Source organism: Bos indicus, chromosome 2 (genome assembly GCF_029378745.1).
Source record: "Bos indicus isolate NIAB-ARS_2022 breed Sahiwal x Tharparkar chromosome 2, NIAB-ARS_B.indTharparkar_mat_pri_1.0, whole genome shotgun sequence".
Classification (NCBI taxonomy): Eukaryota; Metazoa; Chordata; class Mammalia; order Artiodactyla; family Bovidae; genus Bos; species Bos indicus.
Window position 1 is genome coordinate 108,730,490 of NC_091761.1, and position 24,470 is coordinate 108,754,959.

General features: G+C 38.2%; 1 pseudogene; it reads left to right on the forward strand.

The window, feature by feature from the left end:
• The window catches only part of LOC109575806 (TIR domain-containing adapter molecule 2-like), a 46,301-nt pseudogene extending 22,356 nt beyond the window's left edge, over positions 1-23,945 (forward strand).
• Positions 23,946-24,470: the final 525 nt, after the last annotated feature.

Here is a 24,470-nt window from a genome sequence, read left to right on the forward strand (position 1 = left end):
GGGCTCCTTTCCTCAATAGCAGATTCCACTTGCCAGGCAAAACCTTCCAAATTTTGGCATGCTTTGGCTTAATCTGAGTTTTACCTAGACCATGTCTCTATTATAAAAATAATACTGCTTAATAGAACTTTCATGTCATTTGAATATTAAATTAACTGTATACTACTATACATGTACCGTGTAGAGAAGGCCTTCATGTGGGAAATGCTTGCCAACAGGGGAATGAGGATGCCAATGAGGGAGTGATAGCTGGGCTTATTTCAAGTGTAGAGGAAGGAGTAGAGCCAAGCTAAAAATATTTTTTTCTTAAAATAGGTTACACTTTGGAAAACAGCAATTTCTATTTACAACCAATACACAAATTAGAACAAGATATGGAAGAAAATAATTGAATGCAATTTTTAAACAAACTGAACTCCTCCACATTTCATATTATGATAGAATTCTGAGACGTTACAGAAAAACAATCCAGTTCTTCTAATGCACCATCCAACTCAGATTTGTGTCACTGGCAGTTTTGAGTCTTGAAAAAGTAGACGTTTTTACCAAAGATTTCTGGAACCTGATTTCCTTTCAACTGTATATATAAACACAGAACGGTTGTAGGAATGCTACCTTAACACTGTTATTGTTTATAAATTAGAGAGGGGACATAAATGGAAAATATGAAGTGGGGGAAAATAAAATGGGAATTTGCTGCTGAAGTGTTGGCCCCATTATTTCTCTATTACCCAAAAAACAGGGGAAAAGTAATACTTTTCTCCTTGGTTGCTCATCTGTGAGGGCAGCGAGGGGGCCTGGAGAGAAGACTAAGTATATCCCAGTGGATACTAAAATTGTGCTTTGTCTGCTTTGAAAATTGATGTGTGGGATTTTGGTAGATTACCAATTGATGCTTCTAACGTTCATAGAACTTGCTTCAGTGAAGCATCCTGCTAGCATGAAGCAATTATTATAGAAATGAAAACCTTCATCATGCATTACATTACACGTACATGTGTGTCTGTGCTAAGTCATTTCAGTCGTGTCCGACTCTTTGCGATCCTATGGACCATGACTTGCCAGGTTTCTCTGTCCATGGGATTCTCCAGGCAAGAATATTGGAGTGGGTTGCCTGGCCCTCCTCCAGGGGATCTTCCCAACTCAGGGATCAAACCCAGGTCTCTTACAGCTCCTGCATTGGCAGGTGGGTTCTTCACCATTAGCACCACTTGGAAAGCCCACATTACATGTACATGTGTATGCTGCTGCTGCTGCTAAGTCGCTTCAGTCCTGTCCGACTCTGTGCGACCCCATAGACGGTGGCCCACCAGGCTCCCCCGTCCCTGGGATTCTCCAGGCAAGAACACTGGAGTGGGGTGCCATTGCCTTCTGTAGTACATGTGTATACAAATGTATAAAAAATATATTTATGTTTGTTCCTGTAGCTCATCTATATAATCATGTCTTTAACTGAATAAACTTTTGCTCTTTTCCACTGTCTTTTTATATGCACGCAGAAGTGTGTCAGAGATGATTTATAACCCTGGTGTATCCATCTCTGCCCCACTTATTTCAACTTCCTTGCAACAATGACTGAGTTCACCCTGTCTCAATTCTCACCAGAGTCCCCTTTCTTCTGGGTATTCATTGCCATCTGCTTCCTGATGTGGAGAACTTAATGCCTTACTTTCTGCCTGATCTGTCTAGTCCTGTCCATAACTGCTAACCTTTCCAACTCAGTCCCTTATCAGAGTGGAGATTTTTCTCTTTTCCTTAATAATTACCTCCATTCTTCTGTTCACACCAATGGTTATGTTCTTAGGGAGATAAAATTCCTCTTTTTTTTGCCTTTTTAAATCTTGATATTAAACTTTATATTAAAGTATGCAATGTGAACAAATAAGTACATGTATGTCATAATTCTGGACACAATTTTGTTCACAGTTGGATATTTAATTGATAAGAATTCTTCTGTAAAATCTTAGCTAAGATTTAAGTGGGAGCTGCATGCAAGTAAAATCACATGGAAAGTGAAATCACGACACAGGCTTTGGCAGTGTGCTTTTTGTTTGGGAACTGAAAATGTCTGCTCTTAGCTCACTCATTTGCTAAGCAAGGTGAAAATATTGAGCAGTTTTTGTTTTGTTTGGTTTAGCAGATCATCTTTTTTTGGACAAATACGTTTTGACATAATGGGAAGAAGGTTAGAATTGTTTCAGTTCCTAGTTCAATCTCTGCATTCCCTCTACATGGCACACTAGCGATGTTTAGTAAATAGCTAATTCTAGGAATTTTGAAAAACATGCTTTTTATAGTAACATTCGTTATATTTACAGGCAAAAATATACCAGTTGCCAAAATTAACTTATAACGAAGTAAATATTATTCAGACACACATAACATCTCTTAATATGTAGACATCAGCATCTGTTAGAATATTTTTCAGTTTCTGTTGAAAACTGACTGCTTGGAAGCCACGATTTCATAGAGTTGACATCACTACTCTATTCAGTGAATTGAGGCCAGGAATGGTGGTTATGCTGTGTGTGTTTTCTGGCATTTGTAACCATGATCTAGTAGTGGAACAGTATGCTTCTTATCAATCAATTGGTTGAGAGAATTCTGTTGTTATTCTGAAATGTTTCAAACAAATAGAAAAGCACAAGCATTCATGGTTCATCATATTCAAGCTGGCTTGATTCATGGATGAAGATGACTGACCACCAGGTTTAATGAAACAGGCTCCACAAAATGCTTTGGCCAATTTCTCCTCTCTTTGCTCCTTACTGTAATGAAATAGGTACTGACAAGATATTAGCCTATGGAGTAAGGCAGCAAACATGGTTAAGATCATGTATGGCAGAGCAAGATTACTGAGTCCCAAATTCACCTCCATTACATAGCAGGCATGTGGATTTGCTCATATACAACATCTCTGAGCCTCAATTTTTCATGTCATGAAGAAAATAATAGTACCTAATAATTGCTCTGAGATGAATATGTCGATGTATACAGTATTTAGAGTAACACCCATCACATAGTATGTACCATTGTTGCTACTGACTATTTTTCTGGAAAAAGAAAACCAAGACAATCTGACCATTTCCAATGGTCTGCTGCTGCTGCTAAGTCACTTCAGTTGTGTCCGATTCTGTGTGACCCCATAGACGGCAGTCCACCAGGCTCCCCCATCCCTGGGTTTCTCCAGGCAAGAACACTGGAGTGGGCTGCCATTTCCTTCTCCATCCAATGGTCTAGTTCTATTCTATTTCCAAACATTAGAATTAAAGATTAATTTCTTTAAAATAAGGAGTTTTGTATTCCAGATTTGTCATGGAAAATCATTACACTTTTCATATGACTCAAATCCCTATTAACTGCCAATATCCTGGAGTATGTTAACTTTTTTCCAGGTTTATGACAAGAATTATTTCATTTCATCACAAAATAAACTATGTATTATTATTAGCTCAATGTCCAGTTGAGAAAACTGTTAAGAAGTTAGAGATATTATGTGTCCTATCCTAAGCTACAAAAACAAGTAAATTGGTCAAGCTGACTCCAAAGCTTATTAACTAGCCATTCTGACATTAAAATTTATAGCCCTAATTCCATGAACTTGTGTCTCCTGGAGTTTGCTCAGATTCATGTCCATTGAGTCAGTGATGCTTTTAACCATCTCATCCTCTGCTGCCTCCTTCTCCTTTTGCCTTCAATTTTACTCAGCATCAGGATCTTTTCCCTGAACTTGGCTCTTTGTATGAGACGGCCAAAGTATTAAAACTTCAGCTTCAGCATCAGTCCTTCCAAATAATATCTAGAGTTTATTTCTTTTAGGATTGAATTCAATAAACAAACAAACAAACTGCTCAACAAAGCCTTGTTTAATGAATGAATGGAGAAAATCCCTAACACAGTTATCATAGCACTGATAAATATAAAACTAAAATAAAAAGAATCAGAAAGCTATATATAATAGCTTACCTCCATTTTCTTACTCTTCTACAATTAGTATTTACTAAAAAGAAGTCTTTGCAAACAGAGGAAGTCTTCAACTTTCTTTTTTCTAGCTTCTCCCCTCTACTCTTAAAGTCTTTTAAATTTGAGTAGGTAACAAAATTGAGTACATGCTTTCTTCTTTGACTGTCAGCTCTCCATTGCCAAATATTTCTTTGAAATCATTTTCTCAAAGATTCACTGTTCAAAACAAAATATTCTAAATAAAACTGAAACATGACTATTGAACAGATGTTTAGTTCAGTGTCCTGATATCTAGAATGAATTTAAGGAAAGCAACATGTTGATGAGAAAGTTTCAGTATGAAGTATCTTCCAGTAATCACAATTATAGAAGCAAGAATTTTTGGCAAGTGAAACTGCAGATTTGTTTATTGTGGTTTTGGTGGATATAAAAAAATATTAATAGATAGAATAAGGCAATTAATACCTTGTTTAAAGTAAAAGATTTTTTAGCACCAAATGGGAAAAAAAACAAAAAAACAAAACAGATTTGGGTTCTGAAAGCTTCTGTATTTATTATACAGGAAAAACAAAATATTTTACAAGTTATTTGCTAATTTAAAAGACACATCCAAAATTTGAACTCTCCCAGGAACTTGTTCTGTAACATAATGTGACTTACAGATAAGAAATGTTTTAAATGGACTTCTCCATGTTCTCCAAAACAATTTCAACGTAGCTCTGCATTTCGTTATTAAACTCACATCAGGTTTGTGGGTGCTCAGACATGAAAGGAGCAAATTTTCAACAAGGTTGTGACCCTCTGTGGTGGGCTTTTTGAGACAATAACAAGGTTAAGTTCCCAGCTGGTACAGGTCTACTAGTGAACCTCTAAAGTAGGGTCACTGACCTGAGAGAGAGTCTTAATTTTATGTAAGTTAGAAAAAAAGAACACAAGGTGGAAAGTCAGGAGATGGCAAAATCTGGAATAAGAAATAGGCTCACAGGTGTGGGGCAGGATGGAAACCAGTATCTTGCTGGACTCTTATATAGAAAAGGGAGAAAGCAATAAGCAACAGAAGAGCCGTAGTGATCTGAATAGGGCCATAGATGCCTGAGGCTGGGCCTATTTCAGGCCAATAATGAGCTTTTGGACTTGTGGAGTCATTTACTTGGCACAGCAGCCTGGAGCCCAAGGGCGCTGTTCATTAGGAAGCGGGAACTTTACCTCAGGGTTGTTTGTGTTGGTCTTTCTTGCCAGAATGAATTGTTCATTAGCATCTGAGAGAAAACCACCCTCTCTCTAGATAAATGGTTTAAAATAAAACGTTGATTGGGGTTTGGGTGGACAAAGAGAAAAGATTGTTAAACCCTTTTGATAATAGTTGAGGGACAAATAAATCTGTGCAGCATAAATCAATTATAATCAGTGGGAGACTAACCTGATTTATCATTAAAATGGCAAATTAATTTGGCCCTATGTCTGGTCTAGTTCTTTGGGTTGACTTCACAATGTAATTGGCTAAACCAAGTGGTAATCCACTTGCTAATGCAAACTATCGACTATTAGTCTTATTGTATAGTCATGACACCTAACCACCACCATCAACCAGCCCAGGGATTCTTTTGCATTATGGAAACATCCACTGAGGAGTGAATAAGAGGATAAGGGGTCTGGAATTTGAAATTCCAAAGGCTTGGTGGATTTTTGAGCTGTGTAGGGGCTTTTACCTTGTCCCGGGTGATGTAGAGAGATCTCTTGCTTTTTATGGGGTCATTCAGGTTTAATAGCATTTAGGAATGATTTGGAAATTTGTCAGTAAAGGTATGAAAATGTTAAAATATTAACATGATTCTTTGTTTCTCCTTTTACTTTGAAATTCTTCAAAAAGTAATTTAGAGAGTTCAAAATATATGTTGCCTAGAGACTATAAGAAGACAGTTTTAAAAAAATAAAATGAAAAAAGATAACCAAAAATAAGCTTTCTTTCCAGATGGAAATTTTCATAGCTTGGAACGAAGTACACGGAAAAGTTTATATAACTGATTAGTGACAGGAAGACTCAGAAACAAATCCTGAGCTACATGACGTTTACTCCCAGTGACATGGGCAATTCAAATTTGACTAACGTTTTCATAAAGTGTAGAAGCAATTGACTGTGGAAAATCAGAAAACCAACTTTGTCCTGGAGGTTCCTTTTAATTGAGGTTAACTGCTATGTTGCCTTAATTACTGAATGTTTCCCTAGTAGTCTAAGTAAATATTCCACAGGCCCTGACTCTGGCAGTATCCACTGAAATGTTGTAAAATTACCAATGACTGAAAGAGGGAACAATGCATTAAGATAGCCCTGTAAAGACTGGATTAGTTCTTGTGAGGACCCACTATTAATGATTTCTCATTCAATTGCACTGAGTGATTTGAGCAGAACATTTCTTTTTCCCAATATATTTGGACATGGAGACACACAGATGTTTTTACAACCCAACATGGCAAATTAATAACCATTTATAAGCACCCTTTTTTCCTCATCTCCTGATGTTTTATTGCTTCTTCCTTTTTTTTTTTAAATTAAAAAAGCTCTCTCATTACCAAATCTGCCAGGACCAAGAATCTTAAACCTTTAAACTTTTTCTCGTCCTAACAGCATTTGGAATCACTAAGCAATCAGGAATACCAATGCAAATGTTCATTGTACCCACCAGCTGTATGAACATATTTTTTGAGAGCATCTTGTGCTCCTGGTTTTGATGTTAATATATTTCCAGTGCCTTGCTTCAAGTGAAAATCCCTATTTCCCTTTGCCCTAGGTTCATATGAATATATTCCAATGAACAATATAGCTATTATAACTCTTGGAAGGTGTGAAATTGTGTGAACATACCCCATAGTAAATTATTTTTTGTCAATTTAGCTATCCTCCATCTGTTTTACTTGGCTTAGGAGAAACGAAGCTAACAGTGCCAAGCTTAGCAATTGGAGTTGACCACCTACAGAATCGGATTAAAGAAATGAGAAAATGATAGGCTTTTTCTCCAAAGTAAGTGTGCCATTTCCCCACAACAGAAAATAATGTTATGAGTCAGCAAAATTTGCTTTATAATTTAGACTTGCAGTTATTTCCAATGACATATTTCCTGAACTGTGTCCCTCCTTTCTGATGTTTGTAATTTATGACTTTCATTTGGGATTTTCATTATGAAAAACAATATTTAGATCATTTGAAGGTGTTACAGACTGAAGATTCAAATTGATTTCTTTTCACCAGGGACATTTTCTTGGAACACTAATTTCTCGACTACTTCATGTAGTCTCTGGATAACTGCCATTTATTGATTTCATACCATGTTTTCAAAAACTTAAAGTTTAGTTGTGAATTAATAAGGAATCTCCATGAGGAATTGAACAAGTATGAGTATTTTAGGAATACGTATTGAATTGAGCAATTGTTCTTTCCTATGACTGTTGAAATGATGGTATATTTTCTGCTTTCTATTATTTTAATGTAGTGAATTGCATTAATATAATGACATGTAATGTCATTAAAAAAATTTTTTTTAATGGTTTCTTCTTGATCACAACACATTATGGTTTTACAAATTGCTGAGTTTAGTTTCCTAATTTAATATTTAGATTTTTGTATCTATGTTTACAATGAAAGTAGATTATATTTTTATTCTTGTATAGTTTATACCAGATTTAGATTTCAAAGATTAATCTAGGCTGTGCTTTGGAAGGGGATTCCTCAATGGTTCAGATGGTAAAGAATCTACCTACAATGCAGACCTGGGCTTGATCACTGGGTTAGGAAGATCCCCTGGAAAAGGAAATGGCAACTCCCTCCAGTATTCTTGCCTGGAGAATTCCCATGAACAGAGGCGCCTGGCAGGTTACAGTCCATGGGGTTCCACAGAGTCAGACACAACTAAGCAAATTAGCACAGCACACAGCTTTGGAAAGGATGGATATCCTTCTTTATTCTTCTCTGAACTACTTCAAATAAGACAGAAATCAGGAAAGTTCAGTGGGACTTGTCAATAAAACAGTCTGAAATCAGTGTTTATTGTTGCCTCTGTGTGTGTGAAAAGGTATGTATAATGTGAGAGGTGGCAATTTACTATAAATTCAATTCTCTGTTATTGTCTACTTAATTTATGTATGTTATATAATAAGATATAGCTAATTATGATTTTCAATTAAGTTATGTGTGTGTGTGTTTAGACGCTCAGTCATGTCTGAATCTTTGTGACCCCATGGACTACAGCCTCCCAGGCTCCTCTGTCCATGGGGATTCTCCAGGAAAGGATACTGGAATCCTTGCCGTGCCTTCCCTCCAGGGGATCTTCCCAACCCAGTGATTGAACCCATGTCTCCCACACTGCAGGCAGATTCTTCACCAACTGAGCCACCAGGAAGCCCAAAAGTTATACATTTGCCTAAGTTTGCAAATTTATTGAAATTAGGTTTTTTTTTCCCCATAGAATTATCTTTAGAATCTAAATATCTACTATATATGAAATTATGCACTTTTATAATATTAATTTTTCTTCCCTGTGTTTTCTCTCTTTTTTTAAATATCATTTTTTCTAGCACTTTGTGTATATTTTAGTGTTTTTCTTTTTTTTTTGGATGGCTTTTTAAGAATCACTTTTTAAAATTAATTTTTTATGTTATTTGTACTATTTCTTTTTCTCTACTACAGCCATAAATTGTCTGCTGCTATCATTTATTTTGGCACATATATTACTTCAGGAGTCTTTCCAGGTGGTACAAGTAGTAAAGAACCTGCCTGCCAATGCAGGAGACCTCAGAGATGCAGGTTTGACCCCTGGGTTGGTAAGATCCCCTGGAGGACAGCATGGCAATCCAGTCCAGTATTATTGCCTGGAGAAACCCATGGACAGAGGAGCCTGGCAGGGTATGGTCCACAGGATCACAGGAGTTGGACATGACTGAAGCAATTTAGCACAGCACAGCATATATTACTTCAGATTTGGCAAGTGAGATTCTCTTCAAGTTAGTTCCCACATATTTTTGACATGTTTTCCTCATTGTTTTCTTGAATGAGTTATTTCTATATAACTCTTCATAACAAAGGCATATCTTTGTTTTCTGGAATGAGTTATTTCTACAAGGATCTGTAGTTCTATTATTCTAAATACAGTGGTGTTTAGAAGCCAAAATCAGAGTTCCCAAACTTTTCATTAGAGTGTTGCTACTCTGGGGCAAAGCTATAGCAAATACATATGTGTATATACACACATACACACATATGTATATACACATATAAAACATATACACATGTTATGTATATGTGTATAAATATATGATTTACTGCTGCTGCTACTGCTGCTAAGTCGCTTCAGTCATGTCCGACTCTGTGCGACCCCATAGATGGCATCCTACCAGGCTCTCCTGTCCCTGGGATTCTCCAGGCAAGAACACTGGATATGATTTACTATGTGTGTGTGTGTATATATATATATATATATATATATATATGTGATTTATTATGCATATATTTATTGCATACATATAGACATGTATAAGAGGGGCCTCCCTGGTGGCTCAATGGTAAAGAATCTGCTTGCCAATGCAGGAAATGCGGGTTCTATCCCTGAGTCAGGAAGATCCTCTGTAGAAGGTACTGGCAACCCACTCCAGTATTCTTGCCTGAAATCTTATGGACAAAGGACCCTGGTAGACTAGTCCAAGAGGTCACAAAGAGTCTGACATGATTTAGTGGCGAAACAACAACTATTTCTATATGTAATTAAATATCTATATATAAAGATGTTTAAATATGTATATGTGTTTGCAAATATATTTATATATACCTATATAAACATCTATATTTATTTCTTTAAATTGAAAACCATGTGTTCAAAACAATACTTATAATTCCAATCCAGTAGCACAAATCTCATTCTAGTTTGTTTGTTTTTTTTTTTTCATTTTTCTGTATTTGTAACTCCTTTCTCTAAAAGTGAGAAACCTATCTCCTACTGTCCTTGGTATATATTTACTTATTGAATCAGTCCCCTTGTTTATAACCAATCTTACATCACTGCTGCTGTACTGTCCACGAGCAGAAATTTTGCTCATTCTTCTCATGCTCTGATGTCTTGTTGCAGGCCACATCCACCCTTAGTATTTAGGTGCATTCTCTTCAGTCTGAGAGGCTTCAACCCTCAAGGCTGGATCCCTACTGGGAAAGTACCTTTCTCATCTTGCCCAGGTTCTGAAATCCCACTGGGACCCATTCTTTTGCATAGACTCTCTTTTCAGCCTCATGACCCCATCTTGGGATGCTCCTCCTATGTTCAGGCCCTCCCTGAACCCACTTGGGTTCAACACTGCTTTGGTTCAACACACATGCAGACACCTCTCAGTCACTTGAGTTCCACCTCTCAGACTGAACAGCCCCCTTGCATTGACATTTTCTTTACTACACTTGTGCTCTGATATTTTCCCTTAGGTTTCAATAGCCGCCACAATATCATCCCTCACCTCTCCAGGCCCGTGTGGACAGACTGCCTCCTGAGTCTGCTCAGCATCTCACATCAGGCCCCTTCCTGCATGGACATCCCTCCTTATCCTACCCTTACTAGGTAGCAACATCCTTGAATGTCTTCATCATTGTCTTTGGACTGCAAAGAAGCCACTGTGGCTGCCTCAATTCCTGCACAGACATCTGCCTTGCTCTATTTCATTCCACTGCTGTAGACTTATATTATCCATCAAAAGAAGGGAAGGGAACTAAAAAAGACAAAGAAGAAGAGCACCGTTAACATTTTTAATGATATATATTTAGTAAACTCTAAAGTTAATCTATGTCTTTATATTCCTTCCAAACTTTTTTTTTCTTTAAATATCCCTTCTCTCCTTCATTTGTTATTAGCTTAATTTAATTCCATCTTATTATTAAATCTCATGACAAACATTATTTTGTCATTATTATTATTATAATGATTTTTGCAATCAATGTTTATTGAGTTTACATGACAATCCATTTCTTCAGTCATCATTATTTATTTCATCCTCTTCTGAATTCTTAAGTTCTCATTTAATTTTAGTTTTTTTTTTTTAATAAGGAATGTGTATGTATAAGAAAAATTGTCAGCCTTAGTAGATTTCTTATTTCTTAGTTCATGTAGTTACAAACATAACTTAGTGACTGAAGAACAATAATTCTTTTATTATGGCTTTATTTTTTTTCTTCCTGATATTTATATTTTAGTTTATCTTATAGTGTCAGTCTGTCAATAGTAACTTCTGTTAACTTTTGTGGATATCAAAATCTTTTTATTTTCTCTTGAATCTTGAATGATACTTTATCTGCATATAGATTATTAGGTTGCCACTTGTATGGCCCCAGTATATTAAAGATACCATCCTTACCTATTTGTCTGTGCTCTTATTTTTATGCATTTTTTCTGTCAGTTGTAAATGACATATAAAGACTGATGAATGATATGTGAGTGCCATCTTTAGCATTCCTGGCTTACATTTTCATAATTATTTTCTTTTTCAGTGGAAATTTTGTTTCCCCTTGTGTTCAAGAGTTCTTTCTCTCTTCCCTTTCAAAATATGACAGGTCATGGGAGTCTTCCATGATCTTGCTTATGATTATAATAAATGAATGATGTGGATTAAAGCAACGATTTTTCCCTAAGTATATTTACAGTTTAGATGAAACAAGGGAAGATGGGATAGAAGTATGGATATGCAGTGGTATTAATATAATTTATAGCCCAGCAAGGCAATAGGGCATTTGTGGGCTCAGACTTATCTTGATAACTTCTCTACCATCATGTTTTACAGGTGATAAATTCTGATCAAAGCCAACTCTGCTACAATAAAAAACAAACAGTGCTTGTGTCTCCAAGAGCATGTTACTGGTGCAACTTGAGAATATCATTAAAATGTATAAGTACATTTAAATAATAATTTTGTAATTTCTTAAATTTAGACTCACTCCATCTGCTTTAATTAGTAAGCTTTTTTAGCATGTTTAAAATACAGCAAAAATGTGACTAAGGTTTTTTACACCTTCTAAGTGATCAAGTACATAATAAACATACATAAATATGAATTATATGATGCAGCCATAAGCCAGAGATTCTACTAGAGTTCCTTGAATTTTGTTGAGCTTCTCTGACAAGAAATTGATATTTCAATAATTTTCCCAGAAAAATTTGCATCAAATTTGGAGCTTACAGTAGCCTTAACTCCCAAATCAAAACTCAGGTCATAATCTCTGATTTAAGAATATCCAGTTGTTTGTAGCTTACAGACAAAACTGATCCTGAATCATCCCAGAAATAGAACTATTAAATTTCCTTTTAAGGTGACAGTATATTGTGCTTTCTGATCTTTCCATGTTTTCTGAAGTCAGTGATATCATTTTAAATTCTTGGCCCTAGGCAAAACAAATTGAAATAGAAGATATGTACTTTATGCAAAACACAACATTGCTGATTTGTATTGGAGAGACATTCTTTCCTTCCCAAGTTTCCTTGTACTCCTGTTCCTCACCCACATTCTTTTGCTGCTCACTTGGGAGAGATGTCTAGCCCCAAGGATTCTATAATATTTTTTCTAAATCCCTTTGCACTACTAGATTCATGCAATTTTAGCGTGAAATAGACCTCAGGGACATAAAGTCCTCTGTGAAATGAAATTTAAATCTATTTCTGGTTACTATGTTGTGACCCTCAACTTAAACATCCCTATTTCCTTCATTTGATATCTCACACACACACACACACACACACATATGCATACACACACAGACACACTCACACACAAAGCCTTGTTTAGCATATGCTTATTTTTCAAAGTTAATGAGGTGAGTGTGTGACCTTTTTTTTTCAAAGTGTATTTGAGGAGAGTTTCTTGAAAGCTTTTAAGATAATTAAGATAGCTCATGGGTGTTGAGAATCACTATTTTTCATATGTATGTGTTCTTACTGAATCAACTTCTCTGAAATGTCGCTTGTTGTGAATTAATGTCATTTTGCACTCTTCTAATGCTTTCAGAATGGTATGGCATTTTACAAAATCAGAATAACTCATCTCAATGTAATAGGTAATGCATTTTATCCATTAAAAAGTGTCTATTAGGTTAAAAGTGATGTTCACTCCAAACAAAGCCTTTAAATTTTTATGGGTGCCATTTATTAAAACCTATATCAGAAATTTTAAAAAAGCAAAATTTGAAGTTTCCAAACAAAACTTTATTTTATTTAACAAATAATGGGACATTAGCATTATTATTCATGAGACTTATTCTTGAGGCTATTATCATTAAAGGATATACTAAATTTCATGAGTTTCAATTTAGGAGGGAAAAAGCTCTACTTTTCATGTAAATATCTTGATGCTCATTAGGAATAATCATTGAAATGATTTCTTAAATTGAAGGATTGTGTTATAGTTAATGAAGCTTGCATTCAACAGTGCATCATTAAAGGCAAATTCTCGTATAAAATTTCCTAGGTTATTAAAATACATAGCCTTAGTTATACTGCTGCAGATGTCTGCTGCCAAGTGTAACCTGGTTCCATCTATGGCCATAGTACAATGTGGAGAATTTATACCAAATTATGTTAGTGCAGGTTCTAAAAGATAGTGGAACGTTCCTTTGTGGGGATCTAAGTAAATTGAGACTGAGCTCAGTGTGTGAATTAGGCAGTCTATAATTACTTTTTTCATATACATAAAATATGCCTTGATTCTGCTACAGAGCACCGTGGCTTTTCTTTTTTTTCTGTGCGTGTGTGTGGATTTCTGTGCCTGTGTGGGTCATCTCTTTTACGATCAGTTGTGTACTCATGTCTAATCTCTGCTAAAGAAAGGAAGGCACTATCTCTGCTGCAGTGAAACTCACAGGCTGTCTGTAATTTAACTCCAGGATCCTGATGGCAGTTCTGTTGCTTATTACCCTGTGATCTTGGACAAATTTCCTAAGTTCTCTAAGTCTCAGTTTCCTCATATGTAAAAAGGATAGGGTATCCTCAGTTTTCCTGGGGCTGAGGGGATTCCCTAGATGCATATTTTTCAACACTAAAATTAGGAAAGTCCCAGACAAACTAGAATAAACTAGTCATACTAACAAAGAGGGAATTTTTTAAAAGTACCTTCCATTTGTATTATTTTTTAAAGATGAACTATAGGATGTTTGTCTTTCTCTGATTTATTTTGATGATGATGATTAATTAATAAGAGAGTCATGTCTGACTCTCTTGACCTTATGGACTGTAGCCCCCCAGGCTCCTCTATTACGGGATTTCCCAGGCAAGAATATTGGAGTGGGTTGTCATTTGCTTCTCCAGGGGATCTTCCAAACCCAGGGATCAAACCCGGGTCTCCTGCATTGCAGGTGGATCCTGCATTGCAGGCAGATTCTTTACAGACTGAGCCACCAGGGAAGCCCTTGACTTACTTTACCTAGTATAATCTCTAAGTCCATTCATGTGGCTGCAAATGCATTATTTCATTCTTTTTTATGACATGTTATATTCATTGTACGTATGCACCACATCTTTTTTATCCTTTCCTCTATCAATGAACATTTAGGTTGCTTTCATGTCTTGGCTACTATAAATAATGCTGCAATTAACTTATTTATAAAACAGAAATAGACATACAGACTTCAAAAGCAAATTTATGGTTACCAAAGGGGAAATGTTGGGACAAGAGATAAATTAGGAGTTTGGGATTGATTAACAAATACACATTACTTATATAAAATAGATAATTGGAAAGGACCTACAATATAGCACAGGGAACTCTACTCAATATTCTGTAATAACCTATAGGGGAAAAGAATCTGAAAAGAAATAAGTATATGTTTATGTATAAATTAATCACTGTGTTGTATACCTGAAAATAACACAACATTGTAAATCAACTACGTGTGTGCTAATTGCTTCAGTCATCCCAACTCTTGGCAGCCTATGGACTGTAGCCTTCCAGGCTCCTCTATCAATGAGATTCTCCAGACAAGAATACTAGAGTGGGTTGCCATGCTCTCCTCCACGGTATCTTCCTGATCCAGATCAAATCTGCATCTCCTATCTTCTGCATTGGCAGATGGGTTCTTTACCAGTAGTGTCACCTGAGAAGCCCAGGTCAACTATAATATAAATACAGTTTTTAAAAAGTCCCTCCTACCTGTGGTGTGCTGGAACTACTCCTACTCATGATGAGAGCCAACTGTTATAATTAGGAATTTTGTGGGCCAGTTGCTATATATTCAGAAATTTTGTGAACTGTTGGTGACTTGAAATCATCCATGCTGGGACTATTTCCACAATCAGCAAATGTTACAAACTAGGGCTTTTTTTCCTTAGAGAATTAGCTAACTAGCGTACCACCTCCTACCAAACAACAAAGCTAATAAAATGACTAACTGAAATAATCCATGTAAAATGCTTAGTGGAATGCATGATATAAGTGAAAGTGAAAGTCACTCAGTCATGTCTGACTCTTTGGGACCCCATGGACTATACAGTCCATGGAATTCTCCAGGCAAGAATACTGGAATGGGTAGCTTTTCCCTTCTCCAGGGGATCCTCCCAACCGAGGGATTAAACCCAGGTGTCCCACATTGCAGGCGGATTATTTACCAGCTGAGCCACAAGGGAAGCCCAAAGAATACTGGAGTGAGTGGCCTATCACTTCTCCAGCAGATCTTTCAGACCCAGGAATTGAACTGGGGTGTCCTACATTGCAGGCAGATTCTTTACCACCTGAGCTATCAGGGAAGCCTGCATGATACAAAGTAAGTGCCAATTCAGCATCACTGCTTAGTCATTTATTATTACGATTATTATGAATTTTGCATTGGCATTCAATAAACATGTTAAAATGAACTGAACTCTGCCTGAAGGCATTCCCTATAAATTATTTCAATAGTTTTTTGTTGTTGTTGTTGTTGTTGTTGTTGTTAAATTGCATCTAGAACATAGACTAAGTATATATTGTAGGTCTTCAAACTGGTTTCTCTTTCTCTTTCTCCCTTTCTTATAAATTCCCTCTCTGTGAGCCTAGAAAGATCTCTCATTTTCCTGCTGCACTATGGCTAGTCCTCAGACATTGCATGTCAAGCTTGGGGTAATGACTCTAGCTCCAGGAGTCCATGAAGAATTATGCATTGGTGCTGTGCATGGAGCATGGTAAACTGGATTATGCTAACAAAGTATATTCTGCGAGGTGGCCCCCTGTGAGGTGACTGAGACCACCTCTACATGGTTTGCCTCACCCACTGCCCAAATCTTCCCTGCATTTTTCCGATCCCCAAATACCGCTAGAAATTCCTATTTATAATCTTTGCGTTATTGAGTTTGACATCTTTTAAAAGCAAATCCATTCCTTGGTAAAAGTAACACATTAGGTCAGCAACAGAGTGCAAATTAGTTTATCAAGTTGCCTGTGTGTGTGGTCAGTCGTGTCTGAGTCTTCTTGACTCAAGAAAATATTCTTGCTTAAAGGAAATTGACCCAGGAAAGTGATGAGAGGAAAGTTCTAGAATTTGGGAGATTATAGAAGATGGCAGGTGTGAGTGGGGAAAGGGATGTCAAAAACCAGTAGGCAACAATGTGGAATGGCACCCTACTCCAGTACTTTTGCCTGGAAAATCCCATGGATGGAGGAGCCTCGTTAGGCTGCAGTCCACGGGGTCTCTAGAGTCGGACGCGACTTCACTTTCACTTTTCACTTTCATGCATTGGAGAAGGAAATGGCAACCCACTCCAGTGTTCTTGCCTGGAGAATCCCAGGGACGGGGAAGTCTGGTGGGCTGCCGTCTATGGGGTCTCACAGAGTCGGACACGACTGAAGCGACTTAGCAGCAGCAGCAGCAGCAACAATGGGGAATATTGATTCCTTGGATGGAGGAGTATAAATGAAGAAGGGGATAGTCAGTGCAAGAATACAGATGAGGGAAAATAATGAAAATACATGTCTCCGATTCTTGAATCTTAAGAACTAAGGAACCTCCTGAATTTTCAGAGTCTAGAAAGAAGGTCAAAGTCAACAGAGTTAAAGTGCTACCAAACCTCTAACAGTTTTGTTAAGGGCCAGCCTAGATCTTCAAACATAAAACTGTATGTCTAAGAGGAAATATGTCTAAATAATTCTATCTCTAGTTCATTAAGAAATCTCAGATACACAAAATGAAGACACTCTGCCTGAACTAATGGAAGATGAAAGCATCCTAATTCCAACATATTAGATCATCATCTGAGGGTTTTGTCCTCTTTCCATCTCTGTCCAGTTGAAGCCAGCAGGCATTCCCTCCTCCTGAGGAACAGATCAATCTCTTAGGATTGTCATGTTAATTCAAGCTGAAGAACCCTACTGGTCACCCAGCAAGACATTTCAAGCAGCGGTGTGTGAGCCCCTCAGTTCTTGCTCAGTGTTGGGGGATTTCCAGCTGATGTCTTTGATTGCTCTTATATAGATAATGTAACATCATAAAAGAGGAGTTTCTGTAGTAGCTTGCTTGCCATGAAAGGCTGCCCGTGGCTTCCCAGCATTCCCTGATGTGAGTGCTGGTTTCAGAGTTCTCTGCAGTTTAAGACAGAAAGGGAAGGGATGAGTGGGGGGCAGAAGAAGATTTCTGTACAGACCTACATCTTCCAAAATGCCGGACTAGAAAGAAGGAGCAACAGGAAACAGCATTCCCAATACTCAGACATGCATTAGACGCCCCGCCCCTCTTGTTTGTTTTGTTATAAAAATTCAATCTCTGTATTGAGCCAGGTGTTCTTTCCTGTATCTGTTATTTTCCCTGCTCTCTCTTTTCAATGGCCCCTTGCCTTTTAAAACTATTGACTGAAAGCTTTTCCCTTCCTTGGGTCAATTCACCACAGAAAGTATCTACTCGTGTGTACCCAGTAGCATAACCCATCCACACCAGGGAACAAGCCGAAAGAGACCTAAAACTTTGTCTATGTGCTTCAGGAACTTCCATTAGAAGCAAATATTCATGCTGCACTTAAATAAAAGTGAATCATTCAGTGATATTACAATATCTTAATGTGACTTCAGGAAAGAAAGCTGAGAGGGGATAAAGACTTGAGACAGATGTTCTGGCCCTTTGTGAAAATGTTACTAATCATAAGATAAAAGATAATGAAAGTAGAACAAAATTTTAGGCAAGGGAAACCAATCCATCAAAAGCACAGAGTTTGGAATAAACAGCATGTTTTGTTTGTCTGGTGTTTGTTCTTTTATACAATAAATATTTACCGAGTCCCTATCAGGAACCCAGCCCTGTTCCAGGGAGTTGGGGATTCATCCTTGAAAATAAATCATTGTTCTCCTAGGAGTTGATATTCTAGTGGAGCCATTGAGAAAATGAATGATTAAGCAAAATAATTTCAATTAGGGATTAGCAGGATTAAGGAAAAATTAAAGGAAAAAGTGCTCTTGGAATAAGGATGGCCAGGGAAGGCCTCTCTAAGAAGGTTATAATTTTGCTCTGACCTGAAGACTACAAAAGAACAAGGCACATGAAGCAGGGAAGAGCTTTTCAGACAGATAGACCAAGTAAATGCCTAATAACAGGAAACATCTTGGCAGATTAAAGTCAACCCTGATTGTACATTAGAATTACCAGGGGAGCTTTTTTAAAAATGCATATAATTGGGCCCCACCTCCAGAGAACTTGTTTTAATAGATTTGGGGTGGTGCCCAGACATGGATATTTTTTAAAAACTTCCTCAGGTTATTCAAATGTCAGCCAAGGCTGAGAACAGGTGGATTGGAGAACAGTGGGTCTAAAAGTTTAACATGCATCAGAATAATCTGGGAGGCTTGTCAAACCCAGATGGCTGAGCCCCACCCCCAGAGTTGGGGACCCAGTTTGTCTGCAGTGGGGCACAGGAATTTGCATTACCAGCAAGTTTCCAGCAGATGCTGCTGCTGCTGGTCTGAGTTCCAAACTTGAAAACCCCTGGGTTCAAGAACAAAATGGAAGCTGATATTGAATGAGGAACAGAGGGATATGAAAGAAGCTAGAAGGATGGAGTTGGAACTTCTGTTCTAGAAAGGCATACACGCAGAGCTGAGCCACAGACACAGAAATAAAGAGGGTAGATGTGAGACTGCAAGATCATTATGGATGTCAAAGGAGAGATGTAGAGCAGAAGTCCAGTCAGATGGGATGGCAGATGAGGATCCTGGAGGGCTGTTCTGGATGAGCAGAGATGACATGACAAGCAGATAAAGATCTGGGACTCTTCTGAGTGAGCAGAATGTGGATGAAGAATGTCCCCTGCTGTGTCAGCAAACAAAAGATATTGTGGCCATCAAGCCATCAGCTATTGCAGCCACCCTGACTGACTGTGTACCCTGAGGGAATTCAGGATAGGAAAAAAAAGGGGGGGGGGGATACTGACCCTAGATGGTTAAGGTGCATAAAAAACAGATAAGTTTAGTGAGCCCAGATTCTTGCATGTTTTCATACAGACACATGTTAAATTCATTAACTTAAACAGTCTGGTTTTTATTTGCATGCTAAGTTTCTTCAGTCATGTCTGACACTTTGCGATCCCACGGACTGTAACTGGCTGGGCTCATCTGTACATGGGATTCTTCAGGCAAGATTACTGGAGTGGGTTGCCATGCCTACAACCAGGGGATCTGCCTGACCCAGGGAACGAACCCAGGTCTCTTATGTCTCCTGCATTAGTAGGTAGGTTCTGTACCACTAGTGCCACCTGGGATGTCTGGGTTTTATTTAATTGACAACAATCTTTAGATGTTCTGACTACCTGGGTTTTGTTGCAAAAACTACATTTCCTGGCTCCTCCTTACTTCTTCAGAACAGAATCTCAGAACTCTGACAGGCTATCTCCCAGGCTTAAATCCTCAGTTTGCATGCTGAATAAAGCATAATTCTCAACTTTCATGCTGTGTATTTTCTGCAGTTGAGAAGAGAAAGGGATGAGCGAGGAGGAACACATGTACTAAAAAGAGGAAAAGATGCAAAAATATCAAGAGGAGCAACTTGGAGACTAATCTGGAGTTTGAGAGAATGGCCAGTTACACCGCCATCAGTTTATAGATGACATTGCAGCCGCAGGACTGGATGACATCTTGGAGGGAAATTTGAGGTAGAGCAGTGAAGCTAGAGAGAGCAGCTACCACCTGTCTGAGGTCCGAAATCAGAGTGATTATATTCTTTGCAGCCAAAGATGGAGAAGCTCTATACAGTCAGCAAAAACAAGACCAGGAGCTGACTGTGGCTCAGATCATGAACTCCTTATTGCCAAATTCAGACCTAAATTGAAGACAGTAGGGAAAACCACTAGACAATTCAGGTATGACCTAAATCAAATCCCTTATGATTATACAGTGGAAGTGAGAAATAGATTTAAGGGACTAGATCTGAGAGACACAGTGCCTGATGAACTATGGATGGAAGTTCGTGACATTTTACTGGAGACAGCGATCAAGACCATCCCCATGGAAGAGAAATGCAAAAAAAGCAAAATGGCTGTCTGGGGAGGCCTTACAAATAGCTATGAAAAGAAGAGAAGTGAAAAGCAAAGGAGAAAAGGAAAGATAAGCATCTGAAGGCAGAGTTCCAAAGAATAGCAAGGTGAGATAAGAAAGCCTTCCTCAGGCCTTACAAATAGCTGTGAAAAGAAGAGAAGTGAAAAGCAAAGGAGAAAAGGAAAGATAAGCATCTGAAGGCAGAGTTCCAAAGAATAGCAAGGTGAGATAAGAAAGCCTTCCTCAGCGATCAATGCAAAGAAATAGAGGAAAACAACAGAATGGGAAAGACTAGAGATCTCTTCAAGAAAATTAGAGATACCAAGGGAACATTTCATGCAAAGATGGGCTCGATAAAGGACAGAAATGGTAGGCACCTAACAGAAGCAGAAGATATTAAGAAGAGGTGGCAAGAATACATAGAAGAAATGTACAAAAAAGATTTTCATGACCCAGATATCACAATGGTGTGATCACTGACCTAGAGCCAGACATCCTGGAATGTAAAGTCAAGTGGGCCTTAGAAAGTATCACTACGAACAAAGCTAGTGGAGGTGATGGAATTCCAGTTGACCTATTTCAAATCCTGAAAGATGATGCTGTGAAAGTGCTGCAGTCAATATGCCAGCAAATTTGGAAAACTCAGCAGTGGCCACAGGACTGGAAAAGGTCAGTTTTCATTCCAAACCCAAAGAAAGGGAATGCCAAAGAATGCTCAAACTACCGCACAATTGCACTCATCTTACATGCTAGTAAAGTAATGCTCAAAATTCTCCAAGCCAGGCTTCAGCAATATGTGAACCGTGAACTTCCAGATGTTCAAGCTGGTTTTAGGAAAGGCAGAGGAACCAGAGATCAAATTGCCAACATCCGCTGGATCATAGAAAAAGCAAGAGAGTTCCAGAAAAACATCGATCTCTGCTTTATTGACTATGCCAAAGCCTTTGACTGCATGGATCACAATAAACTGTGGAAAATTCTGAAAGAGATGGGAATACCTGACCTGCCTCTTGAGAAACCTGTATGCAGGTCAGGAAGCAACAGTTAGAACTGGACATGGAACAACAGACTGTTTCCAAATAGGAAATAGATTACGTCAAGGCTGTATATTGTCACCCTGCTTATTTAACTTATATGCAGAGTACATCATGAGAAATGCTGAGCTTGAAGAAGCACAAGCTGGAATCAAGATTGCCTGGAGAAATATCAATAATGTCAGATATGCAGATGACCCCACCCTTATGGAAGAAAGTAAAGAAGAACTAAAAAGCCTCTTGATGAAAGTGAAAGAGGAGAGTGAAAAAGTTGGCTTAAAGCTCAACATTCAGAAAACTAAGATCATGGCATCCAGAACCATCATTTCATGGGAAATAGATGGAGAAACAGTGGAAACAGTGTCAGACTTTATTTTTCTGGGCTCCAAAATCACTGCGGATGGTGATTGCAGCCATGAAATTAAAAGACGCTTACTGCTTGGAAGGAAAGTTATGACCAATCTAGACAGCATAGTAAAAAGCAGAGACATTATTTTGTCAACAAAGATCCGTCTAGTCAAGGCTATGGTTTTTCCAGTGGTCATGTATGGATGTGAGAGTTGGACTATAAAGGAAGCTGAGCACAGAAGAATGAATGCTTTTGAACTGTGGTGTTGGAGAAGACTCTGAGAGTCCCTTGGACTGCAAGGAGATCCAACCAGTCCATCCTAAAGATCAGTCCTGGGTGTTCATTGGAAGGACTGATGTTGAAGCTGAAACTCCAATACTTTGGTCACCTGATGTGAAGAGCTGACTCATTTTAAAGGACCCTGATGCTAGGAGGGATTAGGGGCAGGAGGAGAAGGGGACAACAGAGGATGAGATGGCTGGATGGCATCACCGACTCAATGGACATGGTTTGTGTGAACTTCAGGATTTGGTGATGGACAGGGAGGCCTGGCATTCTGCGGTTCATGAGGTTGTAAAGAGTTGGACAAGACTGAACTGAACTGAATTGAACAAAATGTATGAGCACTGGGTAGAAATTGTATTGAAGGGATTTAAACAAGCAAAGGATTTTGGTAAGATGACCATATATAGTCTGGAAGTTTATATTTTATTATTTCATGTCTTGTTGTAAATGAACACATATATGGATAACTTTCCTGAAGTAAAACAAATTACATGCATAAAAGCTCCTTTGGGTTTGATCTATAACCATTAGTTCCCTGGAAAACTCAGTAAACTGCAAGGCATGAGTGACTACAATTTTGGGTCATGTTCAATTTAAACACACTCCCATACTCTATAACACATTTGCAACATCAAAGGATAGGAAGCAGGAGAGATAATCAAATGTAATACTTGAATAGCCAAGTTCAAATCCTTTTACCGTTTACTACTTATAAGCATTTAGGAAGCCCCTGCCAGGTACTAATTTTTACATTAAACCTTTCCTCTGCTATCCTATTTTATCCTTTTAACAACCTTACAGGATGGCTACACTTTGAGCACTTATTTAACAAAGAAAGTTAAGAACCCAAGTCAGAGTCAGCAGCTGAACTTTAAATAAGTCATTTGTTCCTGTGAAATTTAATTTTGTATTTATAAAGCAAATATTTTTATTATAGCTTGGTAGTTTGTTGTTTTGCTTTGTTTGTTCTGTTTGTTGTGAGACATCATTAAATGAGATGTCAGTGTGAACTTGATGAACTGTTAAATACAGATATCACTATAAAAACTTGCATGAATCCATGAATAGACCCTCTCGATATTTCTCTATAGCTACCTCGGTGGAGAGGTAGAATAAGGTATATTATGATTATGGACTTTTTGAATTTAGGTTGATTTAGAATCATTAGAGAAGGAAATGGCAAGCCACTCCAGTGTTCTTGCCTGGAGAATCCCAGGGACGGGGGAGCCTGGTGGGCTGCCGTCTCTGGGGTCGCACAGAGTCAGACACGACCGAAGCGACTTAGCAGCAGCAGAATCATTTATAGTTCTTTGCTATGCCTGCTGGAAAACGACTTCGGCATCAAGCCTGGAATCATCTTTGCTGAGATGCCATGTGGCAGACAGCATTTACAGAACTTAGATGATGCTATCAACAGGTCTGCCTGGACTATCTTACTGTTGACTCAAAACTTCTTAAGGGACACCTGGTGTAAGTTCCAGTTCTATCCAGTTCTATTCATCCCTCATGAACTCCGTTAACAGGTAGCACAAGTACAACTCCGTCATCCCCATGCAGCCCCTGAACAATCCCCTGCCCCGAGAGAGGACTCCCTTTGCGCTATGAACCATCAACGCCCTGGAGGAAGAAAGTCGTGGCTTTCCTACCCAAGTGGAAAGGATTTTTCAGGAGTCTGTGTACAGGATACAGCAAGCTATATGGAAAGAGACCAGAAATACAGTACAAAGGCAATTTGTTGCCTGAGACAGCACACACGACACATGACAGACTCTTGTTTTGTAAAACAAAGGATTTATCTTCACTTGCGAAAACAAGTTCCTAGGAAAAGTGTCTGGAGAAGGCAATGGCACCCCACCCCAGTACTCTTGCCTGGAAAATCCCATGGAAGGAGGAGCCTGATGGGCTGCAGTCCATGGGGTCGCTAAGAGTCGGACCTGACTAAGCAACTTCACTTTCACTTTTCACTTTCATGCATTGGAAAAGGAAATGACAACCCACTCCAGTGTTCTTGCCTGGAGAATCCCAGGGACGGGGGAGCCTGGTGGGCTACTGTCTATGGGGATGCACAGAGTCGGACACAACTGAAGTGACTTAGCAGCAGCAGCAGCTATGCTCTGGAAATAATGAAAAGAAGGATTAAAAGGATAAACTGCAATGAGGGCAGATTTCAATATTTAAAAATTAAGCCCATAATGGGATAAGCAATTGTCTCTATATGAGGCCTCACAATTTAAATGCTAAAAGTGTAAAAGCAGAGAATAATATTTACATTTCAAAGCAACAATTAACTAAATCATCCTCAATCTTTAAAATGCCTGAGAAACCTGACCTTATAAAATATAAAAATAAAA